We start from the raw sequence: 23,504 nt of genomic DNA, 5'->3' as shown, positions 1-23,504 counted from the left end.
ACATTCGTTATTAAGAGAGTAAAAGGTAAGTACAAGGACGGGAGAACATATTTGCAACAATTTTAACCAAAATATACAGAATACATAGAGTTGTTACAAATCATTTAAGAAAAAAGGCAATACTGCCAATTCAACAGAAAAATGGGTAAGAGACTTCACAGATGAGGAAATGTAAATGACCAATGTATATATAAAATGGTGTTCAACCTCATTAAGAATCAGAAAAAGTCCTTTAAAACCTCTGTGAGAAACCATTGCTTACCCACTAGATTGGTAAAAATTTAAAAGTAGGATAATTCCAAGGCAAGAACATGAAGTAATAAAAATTTTCAAAAACTGGTAGCAGTAAACATTGGTCCAAACATTTTAGAAAATGTTTTGACATTATTCAGTGATGTGCAGATGTGCATATCCAGAAATCCCTCTGTCAGAGAGATATGTTCTATTATTGAAATGCATACTTACATGCATTATGGTATGCTTGACAGGAATGTTCAATGTTGCTTGTAATATCCTCAAACGGGATCCTGCCCAAACACACGTTTACATCTTCTAAAATGAACAGACAAACTGTTTGTTCACATAATGGAATGACATTCAGTAGTGAAAATTTTAAAACTACAGCTGTCTGCAACATCACATTGACAAAAGAAACATGATAAAAACAGACAAAAGTGATCCACATAGATTAAGGATTTCTGCTTATGTGGTAAAGCAATGAAACAAAGCAGGGACAAATGATCAAAATAGCCAGGATAGTGGTTACCCTAGGGAAGGCAAGAGTTTGAGATCGGGGAGAAATATGATGGGGAGTTACCCTCCTTGGAGAAGGAATCTGCAATCCACTCCGTATTCATGCCTGGAAAATCCCATGGACCAAGGAGCCTGGTAGGCTACAATCCATGGGGTCGTAAAGAGTCGGACACGACTGAGCGACTTCTGTGTGTATTTACCCTCCTTGGTCCTCCACAAGGGTCCTTCTGCCCAGTGCGGTGTTGCTTGAACCAAAAGAATGAGACCAAGCAAAGGAAAGCTTTGTTCTCTGATGAAAGAATGGAGAGGGGTGAGCTGCTCTTCCCAGCTGACGGTGGACGAGACTGCATTATAAGGTTCTCAGCAGTGGGGAGGGGAGAGGGTGGAGTTCTCACAGGACTGCACAGAGGGCTGCTTGGGGTTCCAGATCACAGTGCTGGGCTGCAGAGACCCTGCAAACAACGTGCTGCTGCCACCATCTTGAAGAGTGGTGTCACACCCGGAGCTTTTGCAAGTGTCCTCCGAGCTGGGTGTCTGCACTACCAACTCTGCTCTGAAGTGCTGGGTGCAAGGCCCCTGCATGTGGCCCCCAGTGAGTACCTAAAACTAGACAAAGCACAGTGGAAAAGAAAAAAAAAAAGGTTAGATTTTATTTTATTACCCAGATTCTATTTTTATTTTCTAGTCATTATCAACGGGCTTTGTTGGTAACAGCAGCGTCCTCCGATACGGATGATGTTCAGCTATTTGATCTTGATGAGTGTCACACAGGGGCCTATTCTACTGTAATTTGTTAAACTGTACAGTTTCTTATAATTTAGTAAACTGTACAATGTTTTATATACTCTTCTGTGTGTGCCGTGCTCAGACACTCAGTCATGTCCAACTCTTTGCAACCCCATGGAGTGTAGCCTGCCAGGCTCCTCTGTCCATGGGATTTCCCAGGCAAGAATACTGGAATGCGTTGCCATTTCCTCCTCCAGGGGATCTTTCTACCCAGGGATTGAACCTGCATCTCCTGGATTGGCAGGTGGAGTCTTTACCACTGTACCACCTGGGAAGCCCATACACTCTTCTGCATATCTCATAATTTTAAAATGTGTAAGCATATGAAGAGCACAGAGGGAGTGCCAAGACAGGAGGAGTCAGTTCTTTGTAAGGGAGGAAATAGGAAAGGCTTCTTAGGAGGTTTCCCATCAGCTGTGACTAAGACGTGACTCAAGGAGCAGGAGGGTACCCTCAGCATTCAATCCCAGTCACAAACACTTACTCGTTTGTTAGAATGTTTGGAATAGGAAGACTGAAGGTGTTCCTAGGTGAAAGTGACCTGAGCTGAGATCTGAAGAAGGTGCAGGGCTGGGTCATTAAGGTACAGTTGTTAAACAGTGACCTAAGCAGTAGAATCCAGGCAATCCAGGTAAGTCAAAGCATTATATATCATTCTAAGGAGCATCAGGCTTATCCTGAAGGTATTGAGGTGCCTTGAACAATTTTAAGTAGAGAAGTAAGAATATATCTGTACTTTAGACTGATCTCTCTGGAGCTAATCTGGAAAACAGATAGTAAGGTGAAAACCTAGGATTTGAGGATAAGGCCATCTCACCGGAGGCAGTTACAACACTGAATTGAAGAAAACACATAACTTAGAACTAAGGACTCAGTTTGGTTTCAAATATCTCTCTAGTCCAGATTTTTTCCTGGCAAGTTTCCAGATTACTGCCAACTCACTTTACCTGAACTGTTGTGTCTGTGTGTGTGTGTGTGTCTTCTGTTGTGTCTGACTCTTTGCAACCCCATAAACTGTAGTTCACCAAGCTCCTCTGTCCATGGAATTTTCCAGGCAGGAATACTGGAGTGGGGTGCCATTTCCTTACAGACCTATATAAATGTAGTAGGTAATTTAGTAGAGTTTGTGTGAATGAAACAGTATTTATTTCTTCTTTGAATAAGGCACAAGATTTCAAGGAAAATAACCTATAATGCTTTATCAATGATGTGAGATATAATAAGAAAAATACAATGTCAAGAAAGGCCTGACCTAAATTACTATCAATAAGCAAAGGTGAGGTCTTAACATTGTTCTGACAGCTGCCAGTATTTGGAAGCTAGTGATTTGTTTAGTATTTGTCCAAGAGATGGGTTAATGGCAATTTTGTAAATGGTGGCAGGCATCTCAATCAGTCTTCCAGCAGGACAAAACCATCATTTAATAATGTCACTGGTTCAGTTAGGATTGATGTAGGGAGAGTGAGAAATTGAGTCTTCCAAACATTCTATCCATTAAAAAAGAAGAGTTCAAAAAAAGATTCAAGGAGAAGAATTCATGTGTATCTTCAGTTTTAGCTAAACTGGTATATTGAAAAAGTAGAAAAGAGAATGTGGAACAGACGTCCAATGACAAATTCTGATCTTTACCCTACTTGAGAACCATTTACACAAAATTTCATGACAGTGCATGTTTTGGGACTTCCCAGGGGCTTAGTGGTAGAGTCCACCTGCCAATGCAGGAGGTGCAGGAGACAGAGGTTTAATCCCTGGGTGGGGAAGATCCCCTGGAGGAGGAAATGGCAACCCAGTCCAGTATTCTTGCCTAGGAAATTCCATGGACAGAGGAACCTGGCAGGCTACAGCCATGAGGCCACAAAGAACTGGATGGTACTGAACATGTGCACATGCAGTGTGTTTTAAGTGGGCGTTCTAATATGGTATTTTCTCAGAATAACACATAAAAAACACCAGCATTATTTGTGAAGGCCTAGAGAGCAAGAATCCATGTACAAGCCTTCTGTTGTTCAACTCATCTGGTTAAATTTGGAAAGAATCAAATGTGCTCTTCTTATTTTGAACAAACACAACATTGCTCTCAGATAAAATTACAAGCTAGAACTCTATACAAAGTCACATTGTAATTAAGCTGTTCTAATTGAATACTTTGTCTCTTTTAATAGTTATCCATGCCTTCTGTTTATTAGTAAACATTATCTAATAAAATGCTCTGTTGTTTAGGAAAGTTTGAGCAAAAGGGAAATTGTTTGGGGAAATGAGTAAGCAATGAATAGAATCTGAAATAAAATGTTGTCTCATAGCAGCCAAGCAATTATGTTCCTTCACAGAGTAAGTGCTTAGTATCAATTTTGTTCATGTGGAGGGCATCTCTAGTGATTCAGAGGAGATAGGCAGTTCTTGGTTATTTACAGCTCCCTATAAAACTCTGCAATGAAAAGATTAATGAACAAACAGTTATACGTTTAAGGAATTAAATGATTTTGTTTCCACTACTGGTTATGAGATGGTGAGTGAATGGGTTGATACTTGGGCTACTCTGGTTTCTGGCCTAAGGAAGACTACCCTGAGGTCAGTTTCACCACATTCTGCTTAGTTGGCCTTTCTGGAAGGGTGATAGCCCAATTGTTGATTATAATGATCTGCTCCCTGAGTTTGCATATCTGAAAAAGTACTTAGTTCTTAAGAGAGTGGTCTCCGCTTCATTCCAAGGGGTCAGACAACCTCACACAAGTCTGGATATGAGTTTTGAAAAGTAAGGAAGTATTAGTATTATTAGTATTATAAATATGAGTTGCTATATATTAGTTATGTATTGCTATGTAACAAGTTACCCCCAAATTTGGTGGCTTACAGCAACAAGCATTTATCATTTCCCCATTTCTGTGAGTTAGAAATCTGGTGTGGCTGAGCTGAGTGCCTTTGGCCCCAGGTCTCTCTTAAGGCTGAAATCAAGGTGGGCAGTGCCGCATCATCTCAAGGCTAAACCGGAAGTGGATCTTCCGAGCTCAATCAGGTGGGTGTTGGATGGAAGATCTGAGTTCCTTGCCAAATGAGACTGTCTGTAGGACAGCTCACACCGTGGCCGCTGGTTTTCTTCAGAGTGAATGTGCAGGATTGGGAGGGAGGGCAACTTAAGATGGAAGGCACCATCTCTTTGTAACCCCATCCAAGAAGTGACCTCCAATTACTGGTGCTGGATCCTACTTGTTAGAAACCAGTCCCAGGTCCAGTCCACACTCACGGGAGGGGACTTTGCAGGGCATGGATGCTAGGAGGCAGGGAGCACTGGGACCATCTCAGAGGGTGCCAGCTGTAAACTGGGAAGACCTGGCAAGTGTGAGTTCTTCTCTGAGACCCCTCTTAGTCAAATTCCTGCAACCAAGAACCTTAATATTCTTTCTTATTTGGGAACCCTGTCCTGAATCTCCCAATTTCACCACTTTCATGGACTTTTTTCCTGGAAAACTTTTCCTAAGTATTTGCTCTGTAAAGTCATTAGCCATGGCCTGTGTATGTATTTTCATCCTAAAGAAAATCAGTCCTGAATATTCATTGGACGGATTGATGCTGAAGCTGAAACTCCAATACTTTGGCCACCTGATGTGAAGAGCTAACTCATTGGAAAAGATCCTGATGCTGGGAAAGATTGAAGGTGGGAGGAGAAGGGGATGACAGAGGATTAGACGGTTGGATGGCATTACTGACTCAATGGATATGAGTTTGAGTAAACTCTGGGAGTTGGTGATGGACAGGGAGGCCTAATATGCTGCAGCCCATGGGGTCTCAAAGAGTTGGACATGACTGAGTGTCTGAACTGAACTGTGGTATGTTCTCAGAGATGGGTATACTAGTTACAGCCTATGTTCTTTTGACTTAGCAATTTTGAGGATTAGAAAAATTTTAGAATCACTTTAGAATGTTTATATATTTATCATCAATTTTAAATATAGGAGATGCAGAATCTGATTAAGACTCCAGCCAAAGAATTTTGAAGACTTCTGGCATACTTGACTTCTAGGCAAAAGTCATCATCCTTCAGCCACACCTTCCTTTTGTTCTTTTGATTACAGTTTCAATTTCCGTGCTTGTGATGGGTCTGTTAAGATTTTCTATTTCTTCCTGGTCGAGTTTTGGAAAGTTGTACTTTTCTAAGAATTTGTCCATTTCTTCCTCGTTGTCCATTTTATTGGCATATAATTGTTGATAGTAGTCTCTTATGATCCTTTGTATTTCTGTGTTGTCTGTTGTGATATCTCCATTTTCATTTCTAATTTTATTGATTTGATTTTTCTCCCTTTGTTTCTTGATGAGTCTGGCTAATGGTTTGTCAATTTTATTTATCCTTTCAAAGAACCAGCTTTTGGTTTTGTTGATTTTGCTATGGTCTCTTTTGTTTCTTTTGCATTTATTTCTGCTCTAATTTTTAAGATTTCTTTCCTTCTACTAACCCTGGGGTTCTTCATTTCTTCCTTTTCTAGTTGCTTTAGGTGTAGAGTTAGGTTATTTATTTGACTTTTTTCTTGTTTCTTGAGGTGTGCCTGTATTGCTATGAACTTTCCCCTTAGGACTGCTTTTACAGTGTCCCACAGGTTTTGGGTGGTTGTGTTTTCATTTTCATTCGTTTCTATGCAAATTTTGATTTCTTTTTTGATTTCTTCTGTGATTTGTTGGTTATTCAGCAGCGTGTTGTTCAGCCTCCATATGTTGGATTTTTTAATAGTTTTTCTCCTGTAATTGAGATCTAGTCTTACTGCATTGTGGTCAGAAAAGATGCTTGGAATGATTTCTATTTTTTTGAATTTACCAAGGCTAGCTTTATGGCCCAGGATGTGATCTATCCTGGAGAAGGTTCCATGTGCACTTGAGAAGAAGGTGAAATTCATTGTTTTGGGATGAAATGTCCTATAGATATCAATTAGGTCTAACTGGTCTATTGTATCGTTTAAAGTTTGTGTTTCCTTGTTAATTTTCTGTTTAGTTGATCATTCCTTTTGTTCTTGAAACCTGCTTCTGGCACAGGAAGAGGAAAAATGTCCTGTACTTGCTATCTCTCAGGCTGTTATATTTTTCTGATAAATGTCAGGCTGCATTCACTTGTGAACATTTCCCTCATTAGGTTCAGATAATTAATTGCTGAGTCTTGCTGCTTTCTTTTGAGAAAGGGGCAGTATATAAAACACATTTTGTAATAAAAATATGTCTGCTGCATATGCTTTAAGAATAAATGCTCAATTTCAGAACTGCAGTTGGGAATGTGTTTTAAGTTTGTCTACTCTCTTATGAACAGAGCAGGGTCAACAGTTTAATTAGTTCAGCTTTTATCAAGCACCAAGTGCTGCTAAACGTGGTGCCAGGGCCTGGGAGGATGAGGATGAGTTATATACATTCTTGTCCTTGCAGAGTTCTCAGTCTGTTGGGAGGAACAGTCAGGTAAACCAGTAATAATGATGTAATCGCTCAGACAGTAGAGAGTCTGCTTGTAATGCAGGAGACCCAGGTTTAATCCCTGGGTCTGGAAGATCCCCTGCAGTAGGGTGTGACAACCTTCTCCAGCATTCTTGCTTGGAAAATTCCATGGTTAGAGAAGCCTGGCAGGCTACAGTCCATGGGGTCACAAAGAGTCAGATACGACTGAGCAACTAGCACTTCTTTTTTCACTGGGGTAAAACAGAGCTGCCTATGAAGAGCAAAGAGGGCACTGAGAAGGGGGCATCTAACTCTGCCTGGGAATTTGTATTCTACAGCGTCCCTTAGAACATAGACATCAGAAGGTGTGATGTGTTCAGGAGGAGAAGCAAGCATACTTGTAGACTGTGCAATATTTTTTCAGCTAGGAAAAACAGGAAAAAGAGAATTATGTCTTGGCTGACTTTTAAAGTTTTATTTTTTTAACAATTGCTAAATTATTATCTTTAGAAAGTGGAAAATAGCTTACTTTTACTAAGGTAATTCTCTGAAACTAGCTTCTAAATGTCAAATTGACTCTGCTAATAAACTATTGAGCCAGGAAGTCCTTTCACCTGGAGATGCTTCGTTTACATCTCTGGAAGTGGTCCTGAAAGAATAGAGGGTATGTGTTAGGAATACTTGGTGCTTAGCAGCATATACAGTGATGTCAGCTTACAATTTCATACATTCATTTATGCCTATAAGGTTGCTTGGACTGTAATAAAAATACCAGCAATGCTAGTGTGTTAGTTTTCTAGAGCTGCCCTACAAAGTATCATAATCTGTGTGGCTTAAAACGAGACGTCAGCAGAGCCATGCTTCTGAGCCGTGCTCAGTGGTTCTAGTGGAGAACCCTTCCTTGCTTCTTCCAGCTTCTGGTGGCCCCGGATATTTCTTGGTTTGTAGTAGCATCACTCTAATGTCTGCCTCCATCTTTTCATGGCCTTTTCCCTGGGTCTCTCTGATGCTCTCCTCTTGTTAAAATGACACTAGTCACTGAATGTAGGGCCCACTCTAAATCCAGAATGACTTCATCTTAAAGTCAATTAACTAATTTTATATCTGCAAAGACCTTATTCCAAACTAAGTTCACATTCTAGGTTCCAGGTGGACATGAATTGTGAGGAACACCATCCAACTCACTATAGTTAGATTTACAGAAACAGAAAAAGATGACTGCAGATCAAGGATAAAAGCTTTATACTTCCCATTTGAAAAAGAGACATGTTTTGTATTATTTTTATATCTGGTGGCAGAAAGAAAAAGAAGTGAAGAAAGAGTAGACTTTAAGAGTAGTTAGGTAAGATATGATAGAGATAAGGATGTTTAACATGTAGAAAAATATGAAGAGCTTAGGACCAGAATATAAAGCAGGAAGTGTATGAGTGATAGCCTAACTTTCCCAAAGCTGTTCATTGAAAAATGGCTATAAATATTTAGATTGGAGGTCAGCAACTTGATTCAAAATAGGTAAGGTATTATACTGAGGGTAGGATGGTAAGAGCCACTGAAAAGTCCTAAACCACTGAAACTCTAAAGTATTGACTTGGCAGTTTGAGAGTCTGTCCATTTTTTCTAAGATACAAGTCTGAAGTCCATCAGTGGAGTCTCATTTATCCCAATGTTTAATTAAATGAGTTGAATCAATAATTATTTGTTGAAAATATACTTGCAAGGGAAGATGCTATATTGTACATAAAAAAATACAACACTCAGCCGTTTCTTTGAGTAGCTTAGTTGGGAAGACAATCTAAATACATGTGAAAAGATAAAACAGTATAAGTAGTAAATGACTGTGTAAGGGCCTCATAGCAAATGAGAGGAGTGACAGCTGCCACAGGTATTTTGAGTAAAAAGGTGTTTAATGCAGGGACTAAGAGGTTTATAGAAATGTTGAAAGGGCTGGAGCGCTGGCTTTTAGGAGACCTGGAAGTGCAGGCAGCACAGGGAATCTGCTGTTGATGAGCTTAGCTCTCTGTAACACTGGAGAGGCTGATTCTCAGGAGATCCTCTCAATTCTATGGAGAGTTTGTTGTGCTGCAGAAAATAATCAGGTAAACTCAATCAAAGTACAGTGAGATAAGTGACGTGATACAGTGATGTGTGTGTGTGTGTGTGTGCTCAGTTGCTCAGTTATGTCTGACTCTTTGCCACTGCATGGACTGTAGCCTGCCAGGCTCCTCTGACTGTGGGATTTCCCAGGCAAGAATACTGGAGTGGGTTGCCACTTCCTATTCCAGACCTGAGGATTGAATCCGCATATCTTGCATCTCCTACTTTGGCAGGCAGATTCTTGATCTTAGCCGAAAAACCAAGAAGAGATGGCAGATGGATTCTTTACCACTGTACCACCTGGGAAGCCCTGTAGAGGCATGTACAGAGCACAAAATGGGCACAGAGAAAGGCATGTCCCTGGTCAAACCTCACATTTGCCATCTGAGAGAGTCCACTCACCTACTTTCAGATGTTGCTGGAGAGTATCAACCTGTTCACTCCTACCTTCTGATTCAGCCCCTTATTGGTAGAATTCAGTGAGCCTGTTAAAAAGAACCTGGAAGAGTAATTCCCTGCATTTATCCCTTCAGATCATGAGAGGGCTTAGAGGGCAGTGGGGTTTCTGAGAATCAGCAGACACTCTTCTGCAGTGGCCAAAACAAGCAACTGAAAGAGGGATATAACGTGGGTCTTGAAGAGAAGTGAGATTTGGATAAGAAGGAAGAAGGAAGGTGAATATTCCAGGTGGAGCTATGGCTTAGGATATTTCTAAGGATATGTGCAGGGTGCATGGCTTGTGGCAAATTGAAGTCATGTGGAAAGTCAGTAACAGATAAACTTATAAAGATAGGTTGGGTCAGATTATGGAAAGTTCAGTGCTGAGTTGAAGGAATGGGAACAGATTTCAGGCTAGGGGGTCCTAACTTGTGGGCCTGAGGCCCCTGAGGACCCTGGAGTTATCAGTGTAAGATCCATGTGAATACCATGCACAGCCTTTATGTGGAACAGATATGTGTGTCCCATGTATATGAGCTACTATTTGTACTGACTACAGGTCATGTGACTTAGTAAAATATGGGTTAATTGTATATATCTAAATTTATTACAGCATTTGATCATCTATTTTTAATTAAAGTGTTCCAATAATAAGACTCCTATCACATATTGATCTGTACAATATTGTCGATATTGTAAAGAGATTTTCACACTTGTTTAGGATTACTACTCTAAGGCAATATGAGTTCTTTGAAGGCTTTTGAGCAGCATAAAGACAAAGTGAAATGATGGTTTAGGGAAATTGATCTGATAGGGCTCTGTAGATTTGAAAGTGGAGATTAAAGGCACTAAACCAATAAGAAACCTCTTGTGGAAATTAAGTTTGAGAAAACCAGTGAGCTGTGAATAAGCAATTCCTAAAGCATGATGTGATATATGACAGTGAGCACAAATAAAGAGTTGTGCACCAACTATGAATTTATTGCCTCTCGGCTGCAAATTCACACTCTGATGTCAGCTCTCTGAGGGTAGAGCTGGGCTCTGTTTGCCAGCTGGAAAGTTGTTAAGATTTGTCAGTGAAGGGTGCTATAAGGACAATGCAGGAAGGACTTTCTTTTACCGGACCCAGTGCACACCTCTCTCCGGGCTCCTGCAGCACACATGGCTTCTCCAAGGTCTGACTTTGGATGCAACTTCTCCAGCTTCCAATTCCGGCAGCATCAGTGCAGCTTTTCCTGGCACCCTTTCAGGTGGCTTTTTGGCAGAGCCACTAATGAAGGACAACCTTGTGGGTAGCTTCCTCCAGGATCTCAGAGGGCCACTTTCTAGCAGGTTCTGCTGGTGTAGGACCTCGGCAACTTCTCTACCAACCAGTGAAGCACAGCTGCTCCCTCTCCAGCGAAAGAGTGGATCAGCTCTGCTGGGGGAGACTCTTCTGTGGGGCAACAGCTCAGCCCTAAGGGGAGTGGTTGCTCCTTTATCTGTTATTTCTATATTCTTTGGTATTTTCCTTGCTTCTCACTAGCTAATCCCTCATTAAATTTAATAAATATTCATATTAAACATTCCCCATATATTCCTGTATAATCTTTGTTTTCTGATAGAACACTACTGATATAAACAGTATCTAATTTTGATGGATATTCATAATTAAGCAACATTTTCCACATATCTCTTTATTTGAAGTTTGTGTGCTGCAGTCCAATAGAGTCATATTACCCATGCTGCTGCTTTTTTTTTTTTTTTTGCTGCTGGGGAGCAGTAAAAGCAACATCATATAAGCATTTTGAAGGCTGCAAACATAATGAGTTTATTGAAGAAGTTCTTCATAAGTAGAGAGTAAGAAATTAATATTGGTTTTGAAATCTCCCCTGTGGTTGATAACATTGTGATAGAAATTTTATTTATTAATTCTTCCAGTCATTCACTCATGTCTTCTCTATTATCAAGTGACACCTTTTACATTAATGCTAAAATCCATCTTTAATTATGACATTTGGGATTTCATCATTAAAACATATGTTTGTAGTCCCCGACTCTAGGAATTTTAGCAGCAAAACATCAGGTACTGTATTTTCATATTATTTCAACCTCAAGATATTAGAAGTCCAAGGCTTTTGAGTTTAACTCTTTTGGTTCACAAATGTGTACTTAAATACATGTTTTTGCTTGAAAATTATTGTGTAGCTGAGGTTTGGATAGATTGACAAATACCACATATGACTATGTAATAGAATATCAGTAAACACACAATGTGTGTGTGTTGGGTGAGAATGTGTTGTTTTTTCCTTTTCTTTTGTTTACTTTAATGACTGAAAGCAGTCCAGAATATAAATTAGTAAATTTAGCAGCATTGTGCTTTTATTAAGAAATAAAATGATACTAACGTTCTATGGGAGTGGAAGCATTTATATATTATCAAATTTGTAGTTAAGTGGACTTCCAGGTGGCCCAAGTGGTAAAGAATTGGCCTGCAAATACAGGAGGCACAGGCAGGAGAAGGGGTTCAATCCCTGGGTCAGAAAGATCCCCTGGAGAAGGAAACGGCAGTGCTCCAGTATTCTTGCCTAGGAAATCCCATGGACAGAGGAGCCTTGCAGGCTACAGTCCATGGGGTAGCAAAGAGTCAGTGGCGACTGAATACGCACACACATAGTTAAGTGGTGTTTATTCTTTTCTAAGACACCATTGGGCTTGTTGAATTTGAAAAGTGTTTTTTTTTCATTGCCTTTTAAAAGGCTGTATGCCAAGTTCAGAACTCTAGAAAGTCTAAAGAGTGCTTAACTGGCATTTTCAAGGTTGACAGTTAACACAGAACTCAAGGACACTTCACCTTGCTTTGTTCTATCTATTACAGAGAATGTTAGTGATGTTACCCATCATGTTTGCTAGATGGCGCTAGAGCTCATATCTCTTATCTAGATTTCACATACCTGTCTAAATATATTGCTATTTGGAGAGCAGTCCCTTATTTTTAGTCATTATTGTCGAATTTAAAATCATATTACCTTTAAGTGTTAATGTGTTATTTATTAAGTGTCCACAGAGTGTTACTTTGTCTAATGTCATTTGAGATGTCATTTTCCTCTAGTTCGTACTTGAAAAGATCTGACAACACAATATAAAAATATTTTCTTTGAATATTTACTTTTAGAACACAGAAGACTGAACATGTCCGGAAGGAGATTTTCCAGGAAGAAAATTCTTAGTGAAAATTGAAGTTTCGATATGTATCTATACTTGAAAATTGAATATGCAAATTGAGTAATTTCATGCTTATTTTAAATTTAAAAAACATTTTTGCTGCGATTATTTCAGTGTTTTAGTTGAAGGGCCTCTATGAAGGATTCCTTTATAGCTCAGTCAGTACTGAATCTGCTTGCAATGCAGGAAGCCGGAGTTCGATTCCTGGGTGGGAAAGATCCCCTGGAGAAGGAAATGGCAACCCACTCCAGTATTCTTGCCTGGAGAATTCCATGGACGGAGGAGCCTGGCAGGCTACAGTCCACGGGGTCACACGATTTAGCAACTAAACCACCGCCATGACCTGTATGTGCACAGAAACATAGTCTCTACTGACTAAGAGAGGAATTTGAAATGAAGAAAAAAATTACCTATAAGATATAGTTTTTACTTAACGGTCATAAATAAGAGAATGTCACATTTTCAAAGAAGTAATAGCTTGTATTTGTTATTTTATTCATTTGTTTCAGTTTAAGGTCATATTACAAATAATACCTATGTGTGCATATAAAAAAGTCCTCCTACCTGTGTGTTCTGCTTTCCCTTATTTAGTTTGACATTGTAAAGATTTTTACTATTAGCAGTTTGATGTCTATTCCTCAATAAATTTTCCTAACATAAATATATTTTCATATTTGTAGATTATCTCCATATATCTTTGTATGTTATCTTCTGATTTGTCTATAATACAGGTGAAATCTTGGTATACCCAAAGATCTAATTACATGAAAAAAAAAAAACAGTCTGGAATCCAAGAAAATAATTAAAAAACATGAATCATATTCCAGTCTTGCATAAAACTATCCAAAGGGGAGAGCATTCCCCAAGAATCACAGAATTTCTTTCAAAAATGCCTTCCCCCCGCTTATGGTCAATATTGTTCATACCCATAGAAATACTTTGAAGATTCACTCCTTTCTCATTCCAAACTTTCTAAATTCTCTACCCAATTCAGTCCAGAACAACCTTCTTGTCTTCTCTTTTTATCTCTCTCTGGTGTAGTTCTTTATCATGTATCTCTCTCCAGTGTAGTTCTTTATCAGTCAATCATTTTTCTCTTTCTTCAATATATCGTCATTACTGTTGTTTCAGTCCAGAATCATTTTTGACTTTTTGGAACCCCATGGACTGTAACCCATCAGGCTTCTCTGTCCATGAGGCTTCCCAGGCAAGAATACTGGAGTGGGTTGCATTTCCTTCTCCAGGGGATATTCCTGACCCAGGGATCAAACCCACATCTCCTGCACTGGCAGGTGGATTCTTTACCACTGAGTAACCTGGGAAGCCCAACCTTCAAAACCTAGATTCTGCAAGACAAAGTAGGATTGTGAAGCTGACTGAGCAAATAAGTAAGCTTTATTCTTTGTGATCGAGATGGAGAGGGAAGAAAATGGTAAACATTATAGCATCTTTGCTTTTTATCCCTCTCAACAGACACACACAGACACACACACACATACATACTTGCATATGCAGATTCTCTTTCCCTTTTTTAGTTACATAAATGGAAACTCATACTGTATATATTGTTCTGTGTATTGTTTTATCTACTCAACAATTTATCATGGACATTTTTTATATCCATACACACATCTACTTCTTCAAAAAAACTACACACAATTTATAGTATTCCATGCATTGACGAGTATGGCTGTACTTTATATTCCTTGCATTGATGAGTATATATGTACTTTATACACAACTATTTCCCTACTGATGTTTGGTAATTTCTAATTTTATATTATTCAGTTCAGTTCGGTGCAGTCACAGAATTGTGTCCAACTCTTGGTGACCCCATGAACCGCAGCACACCAGGCCTCCCTGTTCATCACCAACTCCCGGAGTCCACCCAAACCCATGTCCATTGAGTCAGTGATGCTATCCAGCCATCTCATCCTCTGTCGTCCCCTTCTCCTCCTGCCCCCAATCCCTCCCAGCATCAGGGTCTTTTCCAATGAGTCAACTCTTTGCATCAGGTGGCCAAAGTATTGGAGTTTCAGCTTTAACATCAGTCGTACCAGTGAACACCCAGGACTGATCTCCTTCAGGATGGACTGGTTGGATCTCCTTGCAGTCCAAGGGACTCTCAAGGGTCTTCTCCAACACCACAGTTCAAAAGCATCGATTCTTTGGCACTCAGCTTTCTTTACAGTCCAACTCTCACATCCATACATGACCACTGGAAAAACCATACCCTTGACTAGACAGATCTTTGTGGACAAAGTAATGTCTCTGCTTTTTAATATGCTGTCTAGGTTGATCATAACTTTCCTTCCAAGGTGTAAGCATCTTTTAATTTCATGGCTGCAATCACCATCTTCAGTGATTTTGGAGCCCAGAAAAATAAAGTCAGGCACTGTTTCCACTGTTTTGCCATCTGTTTGCCATGAAGTGATGGGACCGTATGCCATGATCTTAGTTTTCTGAATGTTGAACTTTAAGCCAAAATTTTCACTCTCTTCTTTCACTTTCATCAGGAGGCTCTTTAGTTCCTCTTCACTTTCTGCCATAAGGGTGGTGTCATCTGCATAACTGAGGTTATTGATATTTCTCCCGGCAATTTTGATTTCAGCTTGTGCTTCATCCCTCCCAGCATTTCTCATGATGTACTCTGCATATAAGTTAAATAAGCAGGGTGACAATATACAGCCTTGACATACTCCTTTTCCTATTTGGAACCAGTCTGTTGTTCCATGTCCAGTTCTAACTGTTGCTTCCTAAACTGAATACAGGTTTCTCAAAAGGCAGGTCAGGTGGTCTGGTATTCCCATCTCTTTCAGAATTTTCCACAGTTTATTATGATCCACACTATCAAAGGCTTTGGCATAGTCAATAAAGCAGAAATAGATATTTTTCTGGAACTCTCTTGCTTTTTTGATGATCCAGCAGATGTTGGCAATTTGATCTCTGTTCCTCTGCCTTTACTAAAACCAGCTTGAACATCAGGAAGTTCATGGTTCACATATTGTTGAATCCTGGCTTGGAGAATTTTGAGCATTACTTTGCTAGCTTGTGAGATGAGTGCAATTGTATGGTAGTTTGAGCATTCTTTGGCATTGCCTTTCTTTGGGATTGGAATGAAAACTGACCTTTTCCAGTTCTGTGGCCACTGCTGAGTTTTCCAAATTTGCTGGCATATTGAGTGTAGCACTTTCACAGCATCATCTTTCAGGATTTGAAATAGCTCCACTGGAATTCCATCACCTCCACTAGCTTTGTTCATAGTGATGCTTTCTAAGGCCCACTTGACTTCACATTCCAGGATGTCTGGCTCTAGGTCAGTGATCACACCATCATGATTATCTTGGTGGTGAAGATCTTTTTTGTACAGTTCTTCTGTGTATTCTTGCCACCTCTTCTTAATATCTTCTGCTTCTGTTAGGTCCATAGCATTTCTGTCCTTTATTGAGCCCATCTTTGCATGAAATAGATACCCCTTGGTATCTCTCATTTTCTTGAAGAGATCTCTAGTCTTTCCCATTCTGTTGTTGTCCTCTATTTCTTTGTATTGATCACTGAGGAAGGCTTTCTTATCTTTTCTTGCTATTTTTTGGAACTCTGCATTCAAATGGGTATATCTTTTCTTTTCTCCTTTGCTTTCACTTCCCTTCTTTTCACAGCTATTTGTAATATTTATTTATAAATGTTATAATTTATATATAATTTAGAAATTTTTATAAATATATATTTATATTATAATATAATAATCAATATTAAAATAATAGTTATAGTATTATTTAACTAGTAAGAATACTGTGATAAATACATTTGTGCATTTCTGAAGACATCTAGAATTGGAGTACCTTGTATGTAAATTATAAATTTAATTTGTAATACCTTATTATTTTTCTAAAAGGTCCTACTAATTTTTGAGCCCATCAATAATGCATGAGCATGCCATTTTCCTATTATCTTGCAAATATGACTAGTATCAATCTTTAATATTTTCCAATCTGAATATTAAAATTATGTTATTCAGTTCAGTTCAGTTCAGTTGCTCAGTCGTGTCCAACTCTTTGTGACCCCATGAATCACAGCACGCCAGGCCTCCCTGTGCAACACCAACTCCCGGAGTTCACTCAGACTCACGTCCATCGAGTCAGTGATGCCATCCAGCCATCTCTTCCTCTGTCATCCCCTTCTCCTCCTGCCCCCAATCCCTCCCAGCATCAGAGTCTTTTCCAATGAGTCAACTCTTCTCATGAGGTGGCCAAAGTACTGGAGTTTCAGCTTTAGCATCATTCCTTCCAAAGAAATCCCAGGGCTGATCTCCTTCAGAATGGACTGGTTGGATCTCCTTGCAGTCCAAGGGACTCTCAAGAGTCTTCTCCAACACCACAGTTCAAAAGCATTAATTCTTTGGTGCTCAGCTTATTAAATATATTTTTAAATAAAATTTATGAATGTACATTATTTATAAAGTATAAGCATAAATCTATCTTTTAAAAAACAGCAATTATTTTTCAGTTATTCTTGTTCTGAAATTCCTGTCAGTCAAATGTTAATCTTCTGGACTGATTCTTACACAGGCCAGATTTTGCTGTGATAAATTTCTATTGTGCAGTTCTAGTGTTTAACCCAACAACTGTTTGTCTCATACTCATGTTCAAAGTGAATTAAGTGAGATTACTTCTGTTCCAAATGGCTACACAGGTACTCAGCTGATGGAGGCATGACCACCTGCTGAAAGGCTTGTTATCAAATACAGAATAGAGTGGAAAATTTTCTCTACCTCAGCCTGGTCATTTTTGCTCACCTCTCATTGGAAATAACTAGTCACATGACCTTGCCTAGTCCCAAGGATGCTGGGAAATATAGTGGAATATTTGATGACTGTAACTACCTTTACCAAAAATCTCTCATTTTTTCTCTCTAGCTTTTCAACTCATATTTTGTTTTATTTATTATAGTATAGTCATAACTTAATCTTTCAGTCTTTTTTTTTTTTTTTTTTTAATTTTATTTTATTTTTAAACTTTACATAACTGTATTAGATTTGCCAAATATCAAAATGAATCCGCCACAGGTATACATGTGTTTAAAATTAAATTTTGCTGTCACATTTTTAGTTTCTAAGAGTTCTTGACTTTTTTTTTGTTAAGTGTATTTTTCCTTCTGGTTTCATTAATTCAATATATATTCTTATTTCTCAGAAGATATTAATTTAAGTTTTAAGTTTTCTTTTTGCCACTAACCAACACATTGCTGTTCCTTCTTCAGATTTCCCCTTTCTGTTTGTTTTTCTGGGAGGCTTTCCTAAAGTTTCTGGTGATCCTTGACTTTTCTTTTTTTCGTATTTATAACACTAGAAAGATGAATAAAACCTTTTTATGCAGCTGGGTGGGAGGGGTGGTGAAGAGGCTTGTCAAAAGATATATAGAGTGGTCAGATATAGGATGTGTGTGGGAATCACTGAATATTAAATATCTATATTTATGTGTTTTTTTTCTCTTGGGATACTCAGTTCCTCCTGAAGAGATTCCTCTAATCTCCAAGTATTACCTGCTGCCCGATTCTGGTAAACAATTGAGGGAAAAGAGTGTGGGAACTTACCATCTAGTACATACAGATGGTCTTAGCCTCCCTTTTCTCAGTCTGGGACTGTGGCATGGTGGCAAATTTGCCACCAGAATTCATGCTTCCACATCCATTGTATGTGAGTTATTGGGAGCAGCTTCTCAGCCAGAGCCTATGTAGTCCATTCTCGAATATATCTAGGTGTCTCCAGGTGCCTAGTCCCTACATCTTTGCAAGGGAAATGCTTTACACTCTTTCTTTTTCTCAGCTGGTTGTAATAGGAGTATACTTTAGGCAAAACTTTGGATTTATATTTTGAAGATAGTGGGTTCTCTGTTTGGATGCCTAGCTGACTCTGTAGATGTATTTACTAGTTTCCTAGCGCTGCTAAAACAAATTACCACAAACTTAATGGCTTAAGACAGCACAGATTTATTATCTACTGTTCTGAAGGTCAGAAGTATAAAATAAGTCAGGAGGGTTGTGTTCCTTTTGGAGGCTCTGGAGGAGAATCTGTTTACTTGCATTTTCCAGCTTTTGAAAGTGACTTGAATTTCTTGGCTCTCATTATTCTGACCTCCAGTTCTACAGTCACATCTCCTCTCACTCTGACCCTCCTGCTCCCTTATATAAAGACCCTTGTGACTACATTGGCCCACCTGGATACTGATGATAATCTCTCCATTTCAAGCTCCTTAATTAATATCATCTGCCAAGTTCCTTTTTCCATGTAAGGTTTGGGGGATCAGGACATGGACATGTTTGGTAGGTCTAATTCTGCCTACTACAGAACAAGACTGTCCCTTACGCCTCTTTATGTACAACTGCTGTTATATGAGCAAGAAAATCTCCAAATATCTATCATGTAAAAGCAATGAAATATGCTATATCTTTTAGTATTATGTTTACTAATACAGAATTGAAATGGGGTTATGCCATAACAAAAACCTAAAATAGTGACATTGGGTTGAAGGTTAAATAGTGAATGGTGAGAAAATGTACACAAGAGGCTATAAAAATGGGCCTAAAATTTTATAAAGCCCTTGTTTGTGATAACATGAAAGGCAGACAGACCAAGTTCTTACTGAATCATCATGACATTAGTGAAAAGTCTGGGAAGAGCAAGAATACTGGTATGCATGGATTGCTTTGTTGTTGTTGTTCAGTTGATAAGTCATGTTCGACTCTTTCAGAGTGGCACCCCACTCCAGTACTTTTGCCTGGAAAAGCCCATGGATGGAGGAGCCTGGTAGGCTGCAGTCCATGGGGTCACCAAGAGTCGGACACGACTGAGCGACTTCACTTTCACTTTTCACTTTCCTGCATTGGAGAAGGAAATGGCAACCCACTCCAGTGTTCTTGCCTGGAGAATCCCAGGGACGGTGGAGCCTGGTGGGCTGCCGTCTATGGCGTCGCACAGAGTCGGACACGACTGAAGCGACTTAGCAGCAGTAGCAGTAGTAGCAGTTCGACTCTTTGCAAACTCATGGACTATATAGTACACGAGGCTCCTTAATTGCTATGATGCACTTAGAAAGGTATTTTAAAAGAAAGAAATTTGTTCTGTGCAAGCAGAATTAAAGAGATGAGAGAAAGTTCAGAAATTTGTCACATTACAGAGTTGGAGGAACAAACTATTAGATACCAAACTTTAGGAAATTAAGTAACAAAAAGTTTTGAATGGGGGAAAAAAAAAAACCCCTATTAATAGTTTACAGTTAAAAAAAGACTCTTCCCAGCAGCAGAAACCACATTGAGGATAATTACCTTTCCTTTCAAGATATTGTTTCAGAAGACCTCAAGGCAAATTCCAAGTTGGAAGAGAAAGAGGAATAGTCTAGAGAAGCAATAAGTATGGAGGACTTGGATTCACAACTTGGGGGATGTTTTTGATCACTAGGAATTGATTGGAAGCAAATAGATCAGAAGGCTACTAAGATTTTTAGAGAATTGTGTGATTTAAGAAACTGTGATCTTGACCTACAGCAAGCACGTGATGGTAAAAATAAGCACTAAAATTGCAAGACTGTACTCTAAGCAGAAATGATGCTCACGGTGCTCATCCTGCATAGTCCCTAGAAGGTTTGTTTGTATCCACTTTCCTTTGCACATATGGTACTAGTTCCAGTTAGTTTCCTGGGTAAGAAGATTCAACCCACTAAGCCACTTTTCATATGGCTAAAAAAATTACAACAGGCAAGAGAGCCAGAAATCTGAAATCTTAAATTCCATTATATCTAAAATGGTAGATTTTTCTCCCTGATGAAATTACACTTGGGGACCTTTCAGAGGAGCTAGACTTTGTTACAAAACTTTTATCAAATTAGAGCTTGGCAAAGAGGTGGAGGACAGATGGCATGTCCTCAGAGGCTGTCTCACCTTTTCAGATCCTATAAGAAAAGTATGCCAGTTAGCACAGCTCTAAGCATTTTTTGCTTTAGATTTACCTGATGGTCTCTGTATGTTAAATTTTATTACCTGGCATAGCACCATTCCTGATGAGTGGTGCTAAAACATAGCCATGTTATATAACAATCATGTGAGGCATTGTGGCCAAATGATCGGTGGTTGGTTCCAAATGACTAGGATTGGACTTGTGTCACAAAAGATTATTGACTATCCCAACAAATTTTGTAGAGATCTTTTGTCTTGGTAATCTGATGACTGCCTTCAGAATGGTCCCTGATATTACACAAGGTCCATTTTGGCACTTTGCACACATGTCCATTTGGCTTCAATTTCTCTTCTCAGGAAAAAGATGTTATTTAGATAAATTAAACACAAGAAATAGAAAAATTGGGTCCCAATTTGCATTCAACATTGAAAGAGAATTTTGGAAAGCTTTTTTATGCCTCCAGACTTCTTCAGTTTATACTTTACAACCCCTCCCCACACCCACCCCTCCTTGCCAAATGTAGATAATCCTTCATGCAGTGGTTCAATGTATGGTAAGAGAGAGCTATACAATGCCACTGAGGTTGTAGAACTTACAGGAGAGGCTTCTTGGCATCTGGAGGTAGAATATACCGTTTTAGGGGGAGAAGAATGTTAGTGGCAGAAGAAGAAGAATGTAAGTACAACATTCTACTTACATTCCTGTAGACCTCTTCAGGATTTTTATATTACTGAAAAGTACTAGGGAACAAAGACATAATGAAATTGGGTAATTTGGCTTATATTTCCATATCTGATTTTGAGGATTCTTTGGCTTGGAATGGGATATATATATATTTTTAATCTCTTTGAGTTTTTTATTAATATAAATTTATTTATTTTAATTGGAGGCTAATTACCTTACAATATTGTACTGATTTTGCCATACATCCATATGAATCCACCACAGGTGTACACTTTTCTTGGTTCCTGTGTTATGCATGGACTACAAATAATGATTACTATTTTTCAGTTAGTAGTTTTATTTTTCAGTGCTCGGATGTACGGTTTTCAGAATCTTAAATGCTGCAGAGAGATCACTGGTTTATGAAATGATCCACATAATGAATTTTCCACAAAAAATAAGAAAATCTGATGCTTTCTAGTGCTGGAATGACTGCCATCAGAAACTCTGCTGCTGCTGCTGCTAAGTCACTTCAGTTGTGTCCGACTCTGTGCGACCCCATAGACGGCAGCCCACCAGGCTCCCCCGTCCCTGGGATTCTCCAGGCAAGAACACTGGAGTGGGTTGCCATTTCCTTCTCCAATGCAGGAAAGTGAAAAGTGAAAGTGAAGTTGCTCAGTTGTGTCCGACTCCTAGGGACCCCATGGACTGCAGCCCACCAGGCCCCTCCGTCCATGAGATTTTCCAGGCAAGAGTGCTGGAGTGGGTTGCAATTGCCTTCTCCATCAGAAACTCTACACACTATCAAACCACATCATCCAACATTTCAGAACTGGATTAATACAATGCCCAGATGATAATGCTCTGCCCTTCATATTAGGAGGAAGACTGGCCTAAAACTGGGCTATGTTAGTTCTCTGTTACTGTGTAACTTTACTGTCACAAGTATAAAAGCTGAAAACAAAATATATTTATTATCTCACAGAGTTTGGGGGTAAGAAATCTAGTAATGGCATAGTCGAGTTCTCTGTTTTAGGATCTTACAACACTGTAGTCAAGGTTTCAGATGGGACTAAAGTCTCATCTGAAGTTCCACTGAGATAGGATCCCATTCTAAGTGCACATGATTCCTGGCAGCATTCAGTTCCTTGTGTGTAGTTGGAATGAAGACCTCAGTCTCTTACCTTCTGTCAGCTCACTCCCTGGTCATTCACAAGTGAGCCTTTTCAGTATGAGTGCCTGCTTCCTTAAAGCCAACAAGGAAGAAAATATATAGAGAGGAATATTATATCACACAACCACTTGCATCCCATCATCTTTGTATTTTAATTTGCTTAGTCAAGTCCCTACTTGACTGGGCCACAGAGTGCACTGGTATTTGATTAAGCATTATTTCTGGGTTTGTCTATATGGGTTTCTCTGGATGAAAGTAATAGTTGAGTTAAAGCAGATTGCTCTCCTCATGTGGGTGGGCCTCATCTAATCCATTGAAGGTCTCAATAGAAAAAAAATCTGGCTCTTCTGGGTCTGAATTTCTCAGTTTTTATTATCATTAAGCCAATTCATTATAAGATACATATGCCTGAATTATAGGAATTGGAGAAGATGACAAAAGCCAAAATACTTAGTGGTCTCAGCTAATCTCTTTACATCTTTCCCAGGAAATGACTCAATTTTGAGTGCCAAATTTGGTTCATTCATGGCCTAGAAAATTACAAACAAACACCAAGAAATCTCAAGATACCAGTAACTTGTGGTCATTTTAAAGATATGTTTACGATTTTTTTTGGTACTCTTCACTTAAAGAAGAGAAGTCTGATTTCTTCCCCTTGAATGTGGCCTAGACTTAGTGACTTGCTTCTATTAATAACAAATAGAATGCAGCAAAAGTAATGGTTATATCACTTCTGAAACCAGTTATTAAAAGACTGCAGCTTCCATCGTATGGCTCAGGAAACTCAAACAGGCGCTCTGTATCAATCTAGAGGTGTGGGTTGGGGCGAACTGGGAGGGAGGTTCAAAAGGGAGGGAATATTTGTATCAGTTCAGTTCAGTTCAGTTCAATCCAGTCACTCAGTCGTGTCCTACTCTTTGCGACCCCATGAATCGCCCGGCCTCCCTGTCCATCACCAACTCCCGGAGTTCACTCAGACTCACATCCATCGAGTCAGTGATACCATCCAGCCATCTCATCCTCTGTCATCCCCTT

General features: G+C 39.2%; 1 long non-coding RNA gene across 1 annotated transcript in view; it reads left to right on the top strand.

Moving 5' to 3' along the window:
* Window positions 1-13,338, top strand: part of LOC112585613 — a 124,786-nt gene extending 111,448 nt beyond the window's left edge. The window contains exon 3 of the long non-coding RNA XR_006551784.1: window positions 12,632-13,338. This is a non-coding gene — a long non-coding RNA (uncharacterized LOC112585613). The remainder of the gene's footprint in view (window positions 1-12,631) is intronic.
* The last annotated feature ends 10,166 nt before the right edge of the window (window positions 13,339-23,504 follow it).

Source organism: Bubalus bubalis, chromosome 6 (assembly GCF_019923935.1).
Source record: "Bubalus bubalis isolate 160015118507 breed Murrah chromosome 6, NDDB_SH_1, whole genome shotgun sequence".
NCBI lineage: Eukaryota > Metazoa > Chordata > Mammalia > Artiodactyla > Bovidae > Bubalus > Bubalus bubalis.
The sequence above is the reverse complement of the archived record's forward strand: the minus strand, read 5'-3'. Positions and strand labels throughout refer to the sequence as shown.